At 47.3% G+C, this 18652-nt stretch overlaps 1 pseudogene; it reads right to left on the minus strand.

The window, feature by feature from the left end:
- Nucleotides 1–1021: 1021 nt before the first annotated feature.
- Nucleotides 1022–2973, minus strand: LOC119817184 (annotated as a pseudogene).
- Nucleotides 2974–18652: the final 15679 nt, after the last annotated feature.

Here is an 18652-nt window from a genome sequence, read left to right on the forward strand (position 1 = left end):
AGATCTCCTTCCTGGAGCTGGAGACAGTAGTAAGATACCTGAATGAGTACTAGGAACTGAACTTGGTCCTCAAGAGCAGCACGCACTCTTCCCGCTGAGCCAGCTCCTGCCCCAGGCCTGCCTTTGTAAAATGTCATAATTATTGCCATGGTGGAAACACCTTTAATCTTAGCACTGCAGGTGGAGCGCTGAATTCAGAGCCAGCCAGGGCTATACAGTGAGTCCCTATCTAAAAAAAAGCAAATCAGACCAAAAAAGAAAAAAAAGTCATGATTATCAAGTGAAAATGATTTGACTGTCTTAAAATCAATGTGACTGACCTGACTCCAGACTTACATGGGTGTGCACAGCGCTGCAGGGATTGCAGTTGGCATTCCCTGTTCTTCCACGTCTTTTCATGCATTGGGCTCTTAAAGTGTGGAGGATGTTTCTCCCTGTCACTTAGAGAAGAGCAGGAGGCCCAGCAGATAGGAGAGAGACTCCTTATGGTGAATGAGAAATGGCTTTTAAACATCAGTGATGGAGATAGCGACTTGGGAGCTTTTAATCAGCTTGATCATGACTTGTGCTCTTATTGCCATTGAGCTGTGGGGTTAGAATCTGCTTCCATAATGTTTCCTTGGTCACAGCAGTTGGGTTAGCACTTTATGTGGGCTCCCTGGAGAGTCGTGTTCATGCTGTTAAAATGTAAAGAGTCCTAAGAGAGGAGCCAGGCACAGAGAATGAGGCCGCATGCATGAAGCTGAAAGTTTGCTGGGGGAGGTCCCCCTCCCTCTGTGCTTAGAAAATCAGGTTCTGCTCAAGACTAAAGATGGACATGGATTTATATTTTTATGTAAACTATTTTTTCAAGACAGGGAAAATAAAATTTTATTCATGAAACTGTACATAGGAAAACATAGTTAATAACTTCAATGTTGTACTATCCAATTTTCAGTTCTTAAGGAACATTATTTATCACATAACTTTCAAAATCTGGTCCAGTGCAGCAAACAGGTTTAAATAAAAGCTGAATTTTTGGTCACAGAGGTCTTAGCACTGGTGTATGCAGATGTTCCGCAAGGGTATTGTGCACACAGGCACTATCCTCAGCAAGCCCCCCCGCAGAGCAACACTCTCCTCTTGCTGTGGGCACTGCATTGGAGGACGCATACTTGATGGTGTGTGACTTCTTGCAGGCTCCTTTTCCCAGTTTGCTTGTAGCTTCTTTCCTTTCTTTCTCCTCTGTTGAAAGCTTTGATTCTGCAGATAATCTGGGGAGCTGCGGGTGTTCCCACTCTGTTCCCATACGGCCTCAGCAGGGCCTGGACCGTCCGTGAGCTTTACACATTTCTTCTCCATCTGCGGCTGCATCTCCAGAGGCGGACTCTTGCGAGGAGAGAGGCTAGCTGGCTGAACGGCTGAAGAGACCAGTCTGCACAGCGCTATCATTTAAGCTATTGAGGCAGGACTTTTCCTCCTCTCTGAAGTGGCAGTCTAGAAACTTCCCAATGGCACTGGCAGCAGGTGTGTCTTCTGAGGCGGTTACATCCAGTGGCTGCGCCTCACGCCTCTTTGAGCACCGGCGCTCAGTTCTCTCAGGTTCCTACTTCAGCTTTGATTTATCTAACTTAGCTCTCAGTTTTATGTTTTCACTTTCTGAAAGCTGCAGGTGTCTTTCATTCACAGTTTCTGCTCAATATCCAGGGCCGCAGGCTCTCAAACAACGCCTTCATTCTCTGTAGGGATAGCTCCCCCTTTGTGCTTTCGTTTTCTTTGTTTAACTTATCAAGCTTTAATGGAAGTAAATCTGCATAGCAGGTGCTGTGTGTCTGCTAGAGAAGGAGGGCTGGCTGCTATGGACAGCTTAGATCCCATCCTTTCAGGTAAGGTCTTAAATTTCTCCAGATTTTTAATTTCACCTAAAAGGAGTTTTACTTCACCATTCTTCTGCGCCAGCATGGCGAACAACGGCTCCTGCTGCTCCAGCTCAGCTTGAGACCCCCGCATCCTCAGCAGTGTGGAGACTTGTAACTTCATTCTGCTCTCTGGTGAATGCATTGTGCGTCTTCAGTGACTGATATTTTCATCGAGTTGAGCTGGCGTTCCATAGCCGCCCTTCCATCATCCACCTCTGAAAACAGGGAGATGCCTCTACTCTTGGGATCCAAGGCTTGCTGGAGCACGTGACCCAACTGCACCTGAAAATCCTGATTTTCTACGCGACCTTTTTATAATACAACACCACTTCCTTCTCTTGTTCCTCTTTTTTTTTTTTTTTTTTTTTTTTTTTTTTTTTTTTTTTTTTTTTTGGTTTTTCGAGACAGGGTTTCTCTGCAGCTTTTTTAGAGCCTGTCCTGGAACTAGCTCTTGTAGACCAGGCTGGCCTCGAACTCACAGAGATCCGCCTGCCTCTGCCTCCCGAGTGCTGGGATTAAAGGCGTGCGCCATCGTTCCTCTTTTTCTTCTTGAAGCCGGTCTACCCGGTGCATTAAGGAAGCATTAGAACATTCTAGTTGTTCTTGTTTGTACTACAGCTCGTTCACCTCTTCTTGGAGAACAGTCTTCACACCTTCCATTAGCCGGAGCTCTTCCGATTTGTGGCGAGAACTTCCTCCTGGTGGTCCAGCTTCTGCTTCATCTCATTCCACTTTTGGTTTCTCTAACTTATTTTTCAGGTCATTCACTTCCTGCCTGTGGCTTCTGTTTAGCTGCATTTCTAACTGCTCCAGCTGCATTTTCTGTTGTTTCAAAGCTTCACATTCACAGCTCAAACTTTGTAACATCCGATTCTTGAGCTCAGCTTCTCTCTGAAGGGCATACTTCTCCTGAGATCACCCTCAGTACGGTCATCATTTCTTCATGACGTTTATCCAGCTGATTCTGCAGTTCAGTTTGCCTCTCTAGGAGCTGGGAGCCGTACTGTGCAGCTTTCAGTCGCTCCTTTTCACACTCTTTGAGTTTGCTTCGAAGATCTGTGATCTCTCTCTCCATGCTTTCTGTTTTCAGCCTACTCCCTGCTCACACTTCCCGACTGCTGCAACCAGAGGCTTGTCCAGAAAGCACCAGGCGCCCGGATTCGTGTCAGTACGTCCACCTCAGCACAAAAAAAAGCCGCCCTGTTTATTCAGCTCTATGTAAACTATTTTACAGACTCGGGGATTTTAGGTGTAATTATCAATAGAAGTGTGCATGATTTTTTGATGCCTGGGGTTCGCGCCTGCCAGCTTGCCTCTTCTCTGGAGAGTCTTGGCCCTCACCTGTCACACAGATGAGCGTGGTCACCTTTCCTTCTCCCTCTGTTCCTTAACACATCTGTGTTGAAACAGCTGTCTGGGTGTGGTGGCACAGGCCTGTGATCTCAGCCTTCAGGAGACTTAAGACAAGAGGATCGAGAGGATGAGAATATCTTGGGATATGTAAGCAAAACCCTGTCTCAAAGAAAAAGAGGTGTGTTCCTTTCCTCTTGTGACAGTGTAGAAGATTGGGGGTCCCGGGGAGATAGTGCTTCTAAGCAAGAGGCCCACATTCTACACAGTTAAGCACATGGGAAGAGTAAGGTATATGGACCCTGACCAACCACATAACCAATGACTATTGACGTTTTACACTCCCCTTGGAGTGTGCTTCTCCAGAGCCATCCTCATCCTCAGCATGCCACTGTTTCCTTCACTCTTGAGCAGAGCAAAATGTGAAAGTCAAGAGTCCAGATTACCAAATGTCGTCAGGCATGATGACACGCCTGTCTTCCCAGCACTTGGAAGGCGAAGGTAGGAGGATTGTTGCAGATTAAGGCCAACCTGTGCTCTATGAGACCCTGTCTCCACAGAAGGGTTACTGGGTATACACAGCACAGCCTGTTGGGTCTCTGGCCAGGCTGGGAACTTGTCCTGTTTCCTGTAAAGTTTCTGTCAGAGCTGAGAAGTGATCTCAGGGAGGTAAATGTGCAGAGACCTGCTAACTTGGTTTGTGCTTTCTCTTGGGAACCTGCAACTCTTGAAGAGGGTCCTGTGACCCTTGGAGCTCCCACATGGCCTTGGCTGGGTGTGCATTCTTACCATGAGGAGGATTTATTTTCTATCTATGCAGATAATTGGTGTTTTTCTGTATTGTTCCCTGTTGGTCTCCAGTCTCCCTAAGTCAGGTGGAGAACTAAGGGGAGACAGCAGGTGTCAGTCCTGCGATTGCACCATAGCCACTGCTGTCCGCCCCTGAGTGTTCATTCCTGTCACTGTGGAACATTTGTGTCTTTGGAGTGTGGGGAAAGCCTTCATAACCATTGCGCTTTGTTCTTCATACCCAAACCTGCAGCGGGATTTACTCCTGAATTTGGATGTGTCTGTAATCTCCCTGGGCCCATGCACTGTAGTGAATACTCGCTGCACTTGTGAAAACCGGCCAGTGATCTTCGTCCGTGTGTCTGTGTTTTAGTGGGCTTGATGTGATTATCAGCTTCAACTGTCCCGTGTTCCGAGGCTCTCTAAACATTCCTTGTCCTGTGAGGTGACAAAAGCAGAATGTAATTTAGAGGACACTTTGCAATTACATGTAACAAGTTTTGATGTTGAAACTAATAAAAAGTTGTTTTTTAAAATCAGTTCATTGAGCAGAGTTCTTTGTGTGCCGTCTTCAGTATGTGTGCCTGAGGACTGGTCGGGCAATAACATAAAGAGCAGGGAAGTCAAAAACCATATTTGATCTGTGAGCAAGAGTCCTGCTGCACATTAGTGCAGCCTGTGCCACACACATTCCAGGGTGTCACTAGCAGCAGACAGTGCTGTGGGTCCTCTCTGCCAGGGAAAGCCCTGCCTGCTGTGCTCCTTAGCTAAAATGTTTTATTGCTGTGGAAAAATAATAGCTCCACAGTATTGAAACCAGAAATGACTTGTTGTTTACTTTTGTTTTTGATGCAAGGTTGCCCAGGCTACCCTTTCACTCCCTGTGTAGCCTGGACTGCCCTTGATTTCCTTCCTAAACCTCCTGCCTTCACCTCAAAGGTGGTAGATAGATTACAGGAGTATCCTAATATGCACTGCTGCTGATACTTTTATTTATTTATGTGTGTGTTTGTTCAGGTGTTTTGTCTGCATGAATGTCTGTGTGTCACATGCATGCCTACTGCCTTCAGAGGCCAGAAGAAGGCACTAGATCCCCTGAAACTGGAGATACAGACCTTGGTGTGTGGTTATGTGGGTGCTGGGATTTGAACTGAGGTCCTCTGGAAGATCATCCAGTGCTTTTAACCGCTGAGCCATCTCTCCAACCCCCACAGTCTGCTCTTTTTAAGTAGTTATTTAACTGTGCTTATTTATTTTTGCTTTTCAAGACAAGGACTCATGTAACAGTAGCTAAGGCTAGCCTCAAACTCCCTATGAAGCTGAAGATGACTTTGAACTACTGTCTCCATCCCCAGGTGCTGGGATTAAAGATGTGCACCACCATGCCCAGCTTTCTGCTCTGTTCGTAGAAAATCTTACATGATATAAAATTTATTTTAGTAATTAAGGACTAGAGAAATGGTCAGTGGTTAAGAGGACCCAGGTTCCACTCCGAGCACCCACATGACATCTCACAGCTGTCTGTAACTCCAGTTCCAGAGATCCAGTGCCTCTGGCCTCAGGCACAGCACACACGGTGTACAGACAGTGTGGGCAAAACACCCGTGTACATAAAAGAAATCTTTAAAACTAGGAGCCAGGCCAGGTGATAGTGACACATGCCTTTAATCCCAGCACTCGGGAGGCAAAGGCAGGCAAATCTCTGTGAGTTTGACGCCAGCCTGAAAAAAAAAAAAAAATAGGAGCCAGGCATGGTAGTCCATGCCTTTAATCCCAGCACTAGGGAGACAGGCAGGTGTTTGAGGCCAACCTGGTCTACATAGTGAGTTCCAGGGCTGCATAGTGAGCCCCTGTCTCTAACATAAAAAGTAAACAGCTACTTTTACTTTTAGGGAAAGAAGCAGAACCCCTAACCCTGGATGGATGGGACTGGTAGCACCCCAATCCTCCGCCTCTTCCCACCTCTTCCCTATCCATCTTTACCAGAAGATGCCGGTGGCCAAGTCACAGCGGGTCAAAATGAAGCTAGAACTAGACTGCATAGCTACCTCTGCCCTCTCTTAAGCTGAAGTCTGTAATTCTTCTGGAAATACGTAGGACTCAGAGGTTCTTTATACAGTTTTGAATAAAATGATCACAGAGCAGGCATCAGGATCCTCTTCCACGCTGGCCTCTCCAGACTGTTCTCTGGAGCTGCCGCCAGATGGCACTGTGCTTCCAGGTTGGGACCTTGGGCTCTGCCTGGGGCTCTAAAGTAACTCAGGGTTCAAAATGACCTTAGCAGGCTGGGGGTGTCGCTCAGTTGGTTTAGTAATTGCCTAGCATTCACTGGGCCCCACCAGTCTTAATCCTCAGAAGTCTGGCAGTACCCTGGGTTGGATCCCCTGCATACAAAAGGCAAGGCGTGATGTTAAATGTAATCCTAGCACTTAGGAGGAAGGAGAATCAGGAGCTCAAGTTTATCCTCAGCTACACAGCAAGCTTGACATCAGCCTGGGATGCGGGGGGCTGTGTCTCAAAATAACAAAACGGTGCAGGGTAAGGCTAGAATGGTAGTGCCCATCTGAAATCTCAGTTCTTTGGATTTGGAGTCAGGAGGACCAGGAGTTCAGAGTCATCTTCAACTATATACAAGCTTGAGGCCAGCCTGGGCTATGTAAAACTCTGCTTCTAAAAAAGCACAAAACAAAAAGCACAGAATAGAAAATGTAAGGGCAAAGGTCTAACTTCAGAAGTTACCCTCCTGAAAATAAGCTGACTTAAAAATTCATCCGTGTGTGCCAGCACCAGACACAGACATTAATATCGGCGGTGAGAGAGCAGTGAATTCCCCGTCAGGGCACGTGTGCACATGCATGGCAGGCTGAGCAAGCTCCGAGGCGCAAGCCAGCCAGAGACAAGCTGTGAAGACAGCCGAGTGCTCAGAACGGTGACCCAAGCTTGAATCACAGCCCTCGGGATGTGGAGACAGGAGGATCAGTTCAAGGTCTACAAAACAATGCAAAGCAAAAGTGGACATGCGTGAGTCATTTCCACGACACCTGTGTTTGGAAAGCAAAGACAGACAACGATGGGTCCTGTGCAGGCAGATGAGCAGGGAAGGGCTGCTTCATACGATGGGTCCTGTGCAGGCAGATAAGCAGGGAAGGGCTGCTTCATACGATGGGTCCTGTGCAGGCAGATAAGCAGGGAAGGGCTGCTTCATACGATGGGTCCTGTGCAGGCAGATAAGCAGGGAAGGGCTGCTTCATACGATGGGTCCTGTGCAGGCAGATAAGCAGGGAAGGGCTGCTTCGTACACACGGCTGTCTCGAGAGCCATGTGCCATGACTTGAGAAATCTGAGTTGCCCCGAGGTCTTACCCAGCCTTCCTGTGGGCCTAAGAAACCGTTAGCACAGGGCTGGAGAGATGGCTCCGTGAATGAAAGTGTTTGCTGCCAAGCCTGATGACCTGAGTGCCACCCCCAGAACCCATGGGGGACGGAGAGAACTGGCCGACACACATCTGCTAGGGCATGTGTGCGTGTGTACACACACACACATACACACATACATACACACAGACACACAAAAACTAATGATAATAAAGAAGAAACATTTTCAAATTGTCAAAGTGTGTGTGTGTGTGTGTGTGTGTGTGTGTGTGTGTATGTGTGTGTGTGTTTGATGTGCGTGTTGAGGTCAGAGGACAGATCTCTGGAAGGTTCTCCTTTATGTGGGCTCCAGGGATTGAACTCAGGTCCCCAGCCTTGCCAGCTAAGCCACCTGACTGATCTAAAATAACAGACATTTTTCCAAAACTATTAACCCGTCTGCCTTCTTCCTGCCTTGCCGCTGCGTTAAGCTGAATTAACGATTGCATGTTATTTTCTGTTTCTGCTGTAAGAAAATATTTTGCTGTGATATGTTTAGATGAAATCGAGGTTTTCTTGGTGGCATGTGTGGCTTTCATTTGAGGATAAATATTTCAGAAAAGTGCCCAGTGGTGCTCAGTCTGTGGCTAGATGGGTATATATGGTTTTTTTTTTCCAACTAAGAATAAACAGATTCTTCATTGAATTTGCTACAAGTGGTGGAGAAACGTACAATCGCTCACTCTTCTCTGCATGCGGCTAGACTCAAGTCACTGTTCAGAGAAGCAATCAGGCTGTCTCTCTGGGCCCAGCACCATCTTCCTTCAGCATCTTTTGAACATCTGAGATCTTCAGTGGAAAGTTATCTGAGCCTCCATGCTTCCGGATGCTGCCTAGCCTCTTTCCCGAAAGAGGAAATGAGAGTCCAGGTGCTTACTCAGAGCTTACCCTCATGACAGTCTCTCTTGAGCCGTGTGTCCTGGTGTGGTGTTGCTGATTCCCTGAGCCTCTCTAGCCATTTCTGAGGTGACGTATTCCATCCTACTAGAAGTTTCTAATAACAACTGGTGAGGGCAGAATAGAGCATGGTCGGGCTGGAGAGAGGGCTCAGCCGTTAACACTAGGCTCACAACCAGAAATATAAGAATAGAGCATGGTTTCCTGCGGCTGAAAAGCAGCCTTTGAATGTGATGATTCACTGATTCTAGGCTCACACATACATACACACAGACCCACGCATACACACACAGCTGCCCTCCTGCTCATACTGGACCCTGAATTATCCACATAAAGATGGAGTACCCAAAAATGTCTCTCCCTTGAGAGAAATCTGCTATGTATTCATGCTGGAGAAAATTAATTTTAAAAAATCCATTAAGGGCACATTAACCATCTGCTGCCACCCAAGTGATGCCCAAGTTCTGCAGCTAATAACGGTACAGCAGTCACCTTGAGGCTCACAGAGCCTTGGTCAGTGCCTGACCCACTGTCCACTCTTGGCAGTTGTCTGCTTCGTGAACTCATATCTGCTAAGTGAGTTAGGCTCGTGCCTTCCGGAAAAGGTGACTTCCGATCCCAGGAACAAGACGACTTAGTATCGGAAGGCACGACATTTTCCAGGCTCCGCAGCATCTGTCTTCCTTCTGACAGCAGCAGTCAGACGTCAAGCAGGCTTCATCAGGGCTCCTCAGCAGCCACAGCTCCCCACTGGCTCTTCACGGCTGTGCTTAATTCCTTCACCTTAAAGAAAAGCTCTGAAGAAAGTCTAAGATGGGGGCAGGCATGCCAGGCAGGGGTGGTGCACACCTTTAACCTCAGTGATGTGGGATCCCCCTCTGTATGCTGTGGTTACCATTAATGAATAAAGGCTTGGCCTGATAGGGTAGAACAGATCTAGGTGGAGAAAACTAAACTGAATGCTGAGAGAAGGAAGGCAGAGTCAAGAGAGAAGCCATGTAACCCAACCGGAGACAGACGCCAGAATTTTAGCCGGTAAGCCACAGCCACGTGGCAATACACAGATTAATAGAAATGGGTTAAATTAAAACGTAAGAGTTAGCCAATAAGAAGCTAGAGCTAATGGGCCAAGCAGTGATTTAAGTAATATAGTTTCTGTGCGATTATTTTGGGTCTGAGCTGCTGAGCAGCCAGGAACCAACAAGCAGCTTCCTTACAACATCTCGGCACTCCAGAGGCAGAGATAGATGGATCTCTGAGTTCAAACCTGTTTGGTCTAAATAGTGAGTTCCAGGCCAGCCAGAGCTACACAGTGAGACCCTGTTGCTCCCTACCCTGACTCCTCAAAAGCAGAAAGTTAGAAAAAAAAAAATCTAACCATTGACCACTGAAGGTCAAACCACCCTATGAATCTCTCTATGTTGGAACAGGAGAGACGGCTCAGCCGTTAAGAGAGTTTGCTGCTCCAGCATGAGGACTGCAGTTGAGATCCCAGCACCCTCGGAGCAAGCTGGACGTGGGCTGCATGCCTGGAACTCCAGGGAAAAGATGGGAGGATCCAGGGCTTGCTAGCTGCCAGCTTAGTCAATAGGCTCAAACTACCCATTCAGCAAGAGACTCTGCCTCAAAGGAACAGTCAGAGTGTGACAGAAGAGGATACCTAACACCCTTTTCTAACACACACACACAATACACCACCACCACCACCGTCACATCGTGGAGAGGGAAATAGTGCCTCTGGAATTTTTATTTATGACAGCGAGCAGTGACCCCAGAAGGGCTGACTCTAAAGGCTACCACACTGTACTAAGGAAGACAGAAAAAAAAAAAGAATAGAAAGCAGGCTTCAAGAGGACTGCGGCATCAGGGGAGGGAGGCAGAAAGGAAAACCTAAAGGTAAAATAAATAAATAAATAAATAAATAAATAAAGTGTGGCTGGAGGGATGGCTCCATGGTTAGGAACACCTGCTGCTCTTGCAGAGGACTCAGGCTCAGTTCCCAGCACCCACATGGTTGATTACAACCATCCACCGCTCCAGTTCCAGGGCAGTGGTAGAGTATTATTTTAAAATGTATTACATTTGTTTATGCTGTGGAACATTTGTTTAATAATGCAAAGATGTGTTGCATTCTTTTTTTAAAAAGATTTATTATGTATACAATAGTCTGCCTCCATATATGCCCGCATGCCAGAAGAGGGCGCCAGATCTCACTACAGATGGCTGTGAGCCACCATGTAGTTGCTGAAACTTGAACTCAGGACCTCTGGAAGAGCAGCCAGTGCTCTTAACCACTGAGCCATCTCTTCAGCCTGTGTTGCATTTTTTAATATTACATTTGTTTAACTCTATGAAACTGTGTTACGTTGCCTGTCTAAAATACCTGATTGGTCTAATAAAGAGATGAATGTCTAACAGCAAGGCAGGAAAAAGGATAAGTGGGACTGGCAGGCAGAGAGAATAAATAGGAGAAAAAAGAAAAAAGAGATCAAGGAGCAAGAGAAAAGAAGAAGACTCCCTGGGCCAGCCACCCAGCTACACAGCAAGCCATGGAGTAAGAAGATTAAAAAAGATGTATAGAATAGAGAAAGATAAAAGCCCAGAGACAAAGACAGATGGGATAATTTAAGTTAAAATCTGGCTAGAAACAAGTCAAGCTAAGCCCAGGCATTCATAAGAAAGAATACAGCCTAGTCTACAAGAGCTAGCTCCAGGACAGGCTCTAAAGCTGCAGAGACACCCTGTCTCGAAAAACAAAAACAAAAACAAAACAAACAAAAAATAAAGAATAAGACTGCCAGGCAGTGGTGGCGCACGTCTTTAATCCCAGCACTCGGGAGGCAGAGGCAGGCAGATCTCTGTGAGTTCGAGGCCAGCCTAGTCTACAAGAGCTAGTTCCAGGACAGACTCCAAAGCCACAGAGAAACCCTGTCTCGAAAAACCAAAAAAAAAAAAAAAAAAAAAGAAAGAAAGAAAGAAAGAAAGAAAGAAAAAAAGAGACTTTGTGTGTATTTATTTGGGAACTGGGTGGAGGGTCCCCCAAAAGAGCAAAGAGTTAAAACAACAACACAGGGGTTCTTAAACCTCCTCCTGACACCCCCATGCGCCAGGGATACACACATCCATGTAGGCAAAACACTCTACACATAAGGTAAATATTTTTAAAAATTAAGATTAAAAAAATGGTCCAGCGTCTTAGAGCACAAGTTGTCTGGGGTCCAAGTGTAAACAGGTGCCTAGTGGGAGAGAATTCCAAAGAGATGGACTAACCCAAACCAGAGCCAGCTCTGAGTCCCACGCTTTGAAGATGGGCTAACCCAAACCAGAGCCAGCCCTGAGTCCCATGCTTTGAAGTGACTGATTTTTCTGTCATGACTCCTGGCCTTGATCCTAAAAACATCTGTGCTTTGCACTTGTAAAACAGCAAAAAGAATAATCCTAAAAGTAACGTTTAGGGCCTAGAGAGATGGCTCAGCAGTTAAGAGCACTTGTTATTCTTTTTTTTTCAAAGATTTTTATTTATTTATGGTGTGTACAACATTCTGCCTCCATGTATGCCCGCACGCCAGAAGAGGGCGCCAGATCTCATTACAGATGGTTGTGAGCCACCATGTGGTTGCTGGGAATTTAACTCACCATCTCTGGAAGAGCAGCCAGTGCTCTTAACCGCTGAGCCGTCTCTCCAGCCCACACTTGTTACTCTTGCAAAGGACGCAGGTTTGGTTCTCAGCCCCACCCACGAGGTAGTTCACAACCATCGGACCCAGGGAATCCAATGCCCTCTTCAGACCTCCATGGAGACAGGCACACACGTGGTACACATGCATACATGCGAGAAAAACACCCATACACATAAAATAAAATAAATCTTACCCCCAAAAAACCTTTTAGCTTATTCTCTTTTTTACTGCCAGTGTTGTTTGGGGCCCTGCTACCTATTGATTGTGGTCCTAGCAGCTGTTCCATTTAGTCAAACTCTATAGTCAGACTTTTTCATTAGGACCATCAGCTCCCCAATAACAACTCGGAGACTTATTATTAATTATAAAAATCTCAGCCTATAGCTCAGGCTTATCCCATTTAAGCTAACCCATTTCTAATCACCTATGGTGTTGCCACTTGTTTTGTGACTTTTACCTCTCCTCCTGCATGTCCTGCTTCCTCTGCATCCAGCTTGCGACCCCACCTTTCTTCTTCCCAGAGCTCTCTCTATTCAGAAGTCCCTGCTATTCCTCCTGCCTAGCTATTGGCCATTTAGCTTTTTTATTAAACCAATCAGAGTGGCACACCTTCACAGCGTACAAAAGATTATCCCACAACACTCCTGTACTGGGTGGCCACTCATTTTGTGAACTCCTTTTGACGGGTGTGGTTGTTTTCTTCCTGAGATAGGTCCTCCATGCTCTGGCCATGTGACATTGGACATCTGCACGAGAGCCCTAGAAGCCAGGGATGGTGCTATCTGAGCCATGCCAATCGCCACAGCTCTCTCTAAATTTGAATTCAACTTTACCTTGTGGAAAGAAAGGACAGAGAGTCCCACAGTATCCTGGGGCAGTGAGTAGCCAGGGTTCTGTCTTTAACAGCCTGGAGTCTGAGCCACTCTAACCTTCAGTTGCCCTGGGACCTAAATAGATTCTAGGACAAAAAGCGGTTGAGCCTGGGAGCCCATGAGGTACTGGGTGGTACCCTAGGTGGGGCAATTCTGGGCGTAAGAAAAGTAGGGTCACACCAGGATTGGGGTGCCCAACATCCTTCAGCCTGAGGGTGCTCCCCCAAAACAGCTCTTTTAACCCTTCCTAGGCAGGGTATGACGGTTCACAACTATAATCAGAGCCCTTGAAAGACTCAGGCAGGATGATTACCAGGAGTTCAAGGTCAGCCTGGGTTACAGTGTGAGTTCCAAGGTAGCCTCAGCCACAAAATAAGAGCCTGTCTAAAATAAAGTTTTAAAAAAAAATGGTTGGTGGTCATGTCAGTGGAGCTGAGGCCAGCAATAGCGCTGATGGAGTTCAGTTCACAGAACAGCAAAGCTAAGCCCTGGAGAAGCAAAGCCCCTGGAGGGAGGGTTCTCTCCAGAACGCCCCTTGCTTCTGCTGTGCATCCTCCTGCTGGCTGCTGCCGTATTCCTGCTGTATTTGGTGTGCTGTGATTACTATGTGAAAAGAGTCCACTGTTTCTAAACCCCTCTCCTCTCTGGGTAAGTTACTTACAGATCATATCGAAGACGATTCTTACGAGAGCAACTATGCTTAGTTAGATCTATGATTTACCTGGACTTTCCGAGTCAGCCTAAAGGATGCAGGTGGCTAAGACTGTAAAGATGATGGGGAAAATGGCTTAGGTTATTCTGCCAATTGCTCCAATAAGAGATACCAAAAAAAAAGGCAAAAATAGGTTAGAAAGTTACCCTCCCCTTTGTTAGATATGAGATTTGCAGAAGACAGAAAATAAAAGCCAGGCAGTTTCGTGCATTATAGACATAACTGCTGCCTGGGAAAAACAGTCCGACGATTAAAGAAAACAGTTCTGTCCCTACACCCAAGGTTAGGCCTGAGTTCCTTGGTCTTGTGACTGACAGAATTAATCGCAGGCCCAGTATGCACCTTGAAAACACAAAGTTGTGAAAGGGGATTAAATGACCCTGTTGTGTGTAAAGGAAAATGGATGTCAGCTGAGCGCTTGCTCAAAGGTTTTTATAGGATAGGAAGCTGCTACACTGGAGCCAGGACAGCTACCTGCCAGTCCACAGGGAACCGGCTGAAATACGCTTAGCTGGCTTAAAACTTTGTTAATCAATTATAAAAGAATTATTTGGGGGGTAAAGACTCTTTGATGGAAAATTAATGTGAAGAAAAACGTTTAACTACTTGTGGGCTTCTCTGGAAAGCGTGTAACTTAATTTGTTCTTGGAAAATATTTAACTTACGGTTGTGAGGTAATCTTTTCTTGTGTAGAAGTCTTTGTATTGGGAGGTGTGAGAGGGATAAGAGGAAAATAAGAGCTAGGAGAGGAGAAAGAAGGGAAAACATCAGGAAAGAAATAGAAAGGAAACAACTGGGAAGAAAAAGAAAAAGAACAGGGAAAGAACAGAGCAGAAAGAACAACCGGGAGAGAGAGAGAGAGAGAGAGAGAGAGAGAGAGAGAGAGAGAGAGAGAGAGAGAGAGATTACCTATTTACATCTTTCCAGTTTCTCTGACCTGCCGAGAGACTGCTGGGGGCTGGGCCCCTCAAAGGCAAAAATCTATTTTAGTACTTGGGAAAAAGAGAAACCAAAGCCAGCCTTTGCCCTCCAGGAGCCCACAGGAGCCATGGATCCCAAACATCCATCTGTAGATCAGATGGAGAGAATCAAGGGCGGATGGGAGGGCGGAGCTTGTGACTACAGCTCCAGGAGAGGAACTAGAACTGTGAACACCCCGCCCCCCTAGCCTCACCCCCCCCCCACCCCGGGACAGGTCACAGTCAGGTTGCTGTTGTGTGAGGAACAGGAGCGGCCCTGGGGCATGGGTGTGAGGAAGGTAGAGCCCAGGGGGAGCTGGGAAGGGAGGCGATATCTGGGGTGACTCCACTCAGACTACAGCAAACATCAGAGCATCAGTGATGTCTCTGCCCAGGACTGGGTCCCCCAAAAGCTTCCAGGTCTCAAGCTCCTTGCCTCAGGCCCCCCCCCCCCCCCCCCGGCACTGCTCCGCCCACAATGACAGGTGTTTTGTTTTGGTAGTTGATTTTGGTTTGGGGGTTTTTTGGTTTTGTTTGTTTTTCTAAGTCCCAAGCTCTAGAGCCAGACTCTTGGGGTGACTTTGGGCAAGTTTAAGACCTGCCTAAGCCTGGGTTTCTTCAGGTACAAATGGCAGTAGTAGCACCTACCCCATGGAACTGTCCAGACAGATGAGGGAACTGTGTTTGCAAGGCTCCCTCACCATAACCTACAGGTTTTTCTTTCTTTTATTTATTTTGACAGGCTCTAAATAGCTGAGAGTGGCCTTGAACTTTGATTCCCCTGCCTCCACCTATCGAGTGCAGGGATTACAGGCAAACACCACTCAGCCTGCCTTATAGGGTGCTAGGGATGGAGCCCCAGCTTTTGTGCATTCTAGGCAAGCAGCTGCCAGCTGAGCTGCATCCCCATCCCAGGGTCATCAGCCTTTTCTCCCTCAAATATCCCAACCTGCAGGAAGGTAGGAAGATGGCGTGAGAGGCGGGGCTATCCTGGAGGGGTTCAGTCACACCTGGTAACTCACAGAGTGTGGGAAAGTTCAGGCCTGAGTGCCAGCACCCCTCAGTGCCAGCCAGTGGGCAGATCGCTCCCTCTTTATGGCCTCAATTCTAGTGACATATTAATTAGTATTGCCTAATCTCAAGCTAGGACTGTCTGCCCCTGCCCCCGAGGCCTGCTCCTCTGTGACTTCTGAAGTCTTTCAGTGTGTGCCCAGGAGATAATCATTTTTTTATGTGTATCAGGGTTTGCCTGCATGAATGCCCATGAACCCCATGCATGCCCTGTGCCTGTGGGGGCGGGGCAGAAGAGGGGGTTAGAATTTGAATTACAGACTGTTATGAATGGTGCTGTAACACAAACCCAGGTCCTCTGGAAGAGCAACCAGAGCTCTCAACAGCTGAGCCATCCCTCCAGCTCCTCCCATGGGAGTCTTGAAATAAATAAATAAGTAAATGTTTGAGGCAAGGTCTCTCTATGTAGCCCTGGCTGCCTGGAACTCTCTATGTAGACCAGGCTGGCCTCCAACTCATAGATCCTGACTCTGCCTCCTGAGTGCTGGAATTAAAGCTGTATGCCACCATGCCCAGATTTTTTTTAAATACTGCATTTTTTCATTGTGTGTGGGCATGCCGAGTGTGTGCACACGGATGGCAAAGCACACTTGCAAGGGCAGTTCCCTGCTCTCACTGTGTGGGCTGGGGATCAGGTCGTCTGCCTTAGCTGCAAGACCCTTTACTGTTGAGCTGTCTTGCCAGCCCAGCTATCCAGGAGAGTCTGAGGTAGTAATGGACCAGCAGGGCTGAGGCCATTGGGGTCAAGGATGGTCACGTTCACCTCATCAGTCCTTTCTCCCTAGATCACTGCCTCTGCTTTGGGCTTTTGGAGTCTTTGGCAGGCGTTTTCCATTGAATGGGATGCCCGTTTACAACACTGCTGTCTTCATTCTCTCTGCTCTTTTACTGTCCAGCAGGGTAACACTATGGACTCCTTCATTCCCCACAAAACCCTGGGTGGGTGAGCAGGTGGGTGCCATCTCCAGCTCCTCCTCACCCTCCTCCCACGCCCGTGTCATTGGCCTGTTTATTTTGATTGGTTTCCTCTCGTGAAGTATCAGCTTCAGCAGAGACCTCAACTCCTTTGTCCATCACTGACTCCTAGCAGGCGCTCAGTGACAGTTGAATGAATGAACGAACGAACAAACGAATGAATGAATGGTGGAAGAGGAAACCAAAGCCCAGAGGGGCTGGGAGAGCTGACAGATGTCACACAGCGTGCAGGTAGAGAAGCTGCCGAGTTGCATCTCTTCTCTGTCTTCTCTTTTCCGACTCGGGGTCCCATGTGGTACCCAGATTCAGCAGCCTGGATGGCTTTGGATGAACTAACTGCAGCCAGAAAGAGCTCTTAGAATTCTCTAGATGTAGCCACAGGTCCTCGGGGTGAGGGGCCCCCTTGGCAGATGGCTGGAGGCTAATCTTCATTTATAGCTTCTCGTTCTCATTGTGGGGACAGAAAATATTCCTTCTTTAAATCCCTTGTTCAGACTCCTCAGTGTAGCAGAGACAAGAGGAAGCTGTTGCGGGGTCGCCTGGGCTAGTCGGAACGGTGACGAAAAGCAAACTCACCCGCAGGGATAGTCCAAGACACCGCCCAATCCACCTGCCAATCATCCATGAGAAGCCGGAGGCCCAGAGAGATCACATGGTTTGTTGGGACACCATCCTTTGGCTGCTTACCCTTCACCTGGGTCAGAGGGAGGACTCTGTGAGCCTTGTAACCTAAAGCTGACACCTAGGACCCAGTGACGGTGGAAGGAGAGAGCCAGCTCCACTGAGTTACCTCCTAACCTCCACAGGTGTTGAAAGACTCCTGGTATAGGGAGACTCTCACTGAAGTCTCGGGATAACATGACCCCCCCAGTAACTCATGAGAGACCGTCCTTGCTGCAATCACATGAGGTTTATTGACAAGAACCAGCGCTGGGGCCGAGACTCATAACCCACGCAGGGGAGGAGTTCAACCTCAAGTAGCTGGAAGAAGGGGTATTTAAGGGAAGAAACCACAACCCAGTCATCCAAAGGGGGTAGGGAGGGCTTCATTGGAAAATTCCAAAAATACCAGTGATCATTGAAAATTCTGAAAATACCAGTGATAATCACAAGGGGGTAACTCCCTGTTTCTCAAGATTATTCTCAAGATTATAATCTAACTTTATCTTCAGCTAGTTCCTGAAACAGTCACTGAACCGTCTAATCCTAGATTTTTGGCTCTTTTCTTCCTGCTAGAGGAGTCTGGATTTATCTAGGTCTTTCACTGTAACACGCACATGCCCAGATACACACACTCACACACACAAATAACAATAATAATTATTATTAAAAGATTTTGTTTGCTAGAGCTATTCATTTTGCTTTTGTGTGAGTGTTTTCCTGCATGTTTGTATGTACACCACATGCATGCCTGGTGCTCACAGAGGTCAGAAGAGAGCATCAGATCCCCTGGAACAGGAGTTATAGATGGTTATGAACCTCCATGTGGGTGCTGGGAATCGAACTGGGGTCCTCTGCAAGAGCAAGTGCTCTTAACTTCTAAGATGTCTCCAACCTTAAATAATTAGGAAGGAGGGAGGGAGGAAGGGAAGAGAAGAAAGAGAGAGAGAGAGAGAGAGAGAGAGAGAGAGAGAGAGAGAGAGAGAACCACAGTCTGAGTTTTTCTGCCTCTGCTGTTACCTCCTTGGCTGCAAGGTGAATAACTGATTCTGAAAGAGCGTTCACGCTTCCTGGTACTAGATTAATCAGTGTACACGTGGGTGTCTCTGGCTCTGACCGTGCTATCTCCCTACTGAGACCTGCGGCTGGTTTCCCCAGCAACCATCTCCAAAGCCATAAACAGCAGACCAAGGCTTGGAGAGAAGAAGACTGGGCAACCCTGACTTGAGATAAAAACCTGAGTGCTGGGCTGGAGATGTGGCTCAGTGGGGAGCGCACTTGCCTGGTGTGTACAAGGTCCTGGGTTCCAACCCCAACACCAAACAGGCCAGGCAAATTCAAGGCCAGCCTGGATCCAGGAGACTCAAAACAAAACA

The sequence above is a fragment of the Arvicola amphibius genome, chromosome 6 (genome assembly GCF_903992535.2).
Source record: "Arvicola amphibius chromosome 6, mArvAmp1.2, whole genome shotgun sequence".
Lineage (NCBI taxonomy): Eukaryota > Metazoa > Chordata > Mammalia > Rodentia > Cricetidae > Arvicola > Arvicola amphibius.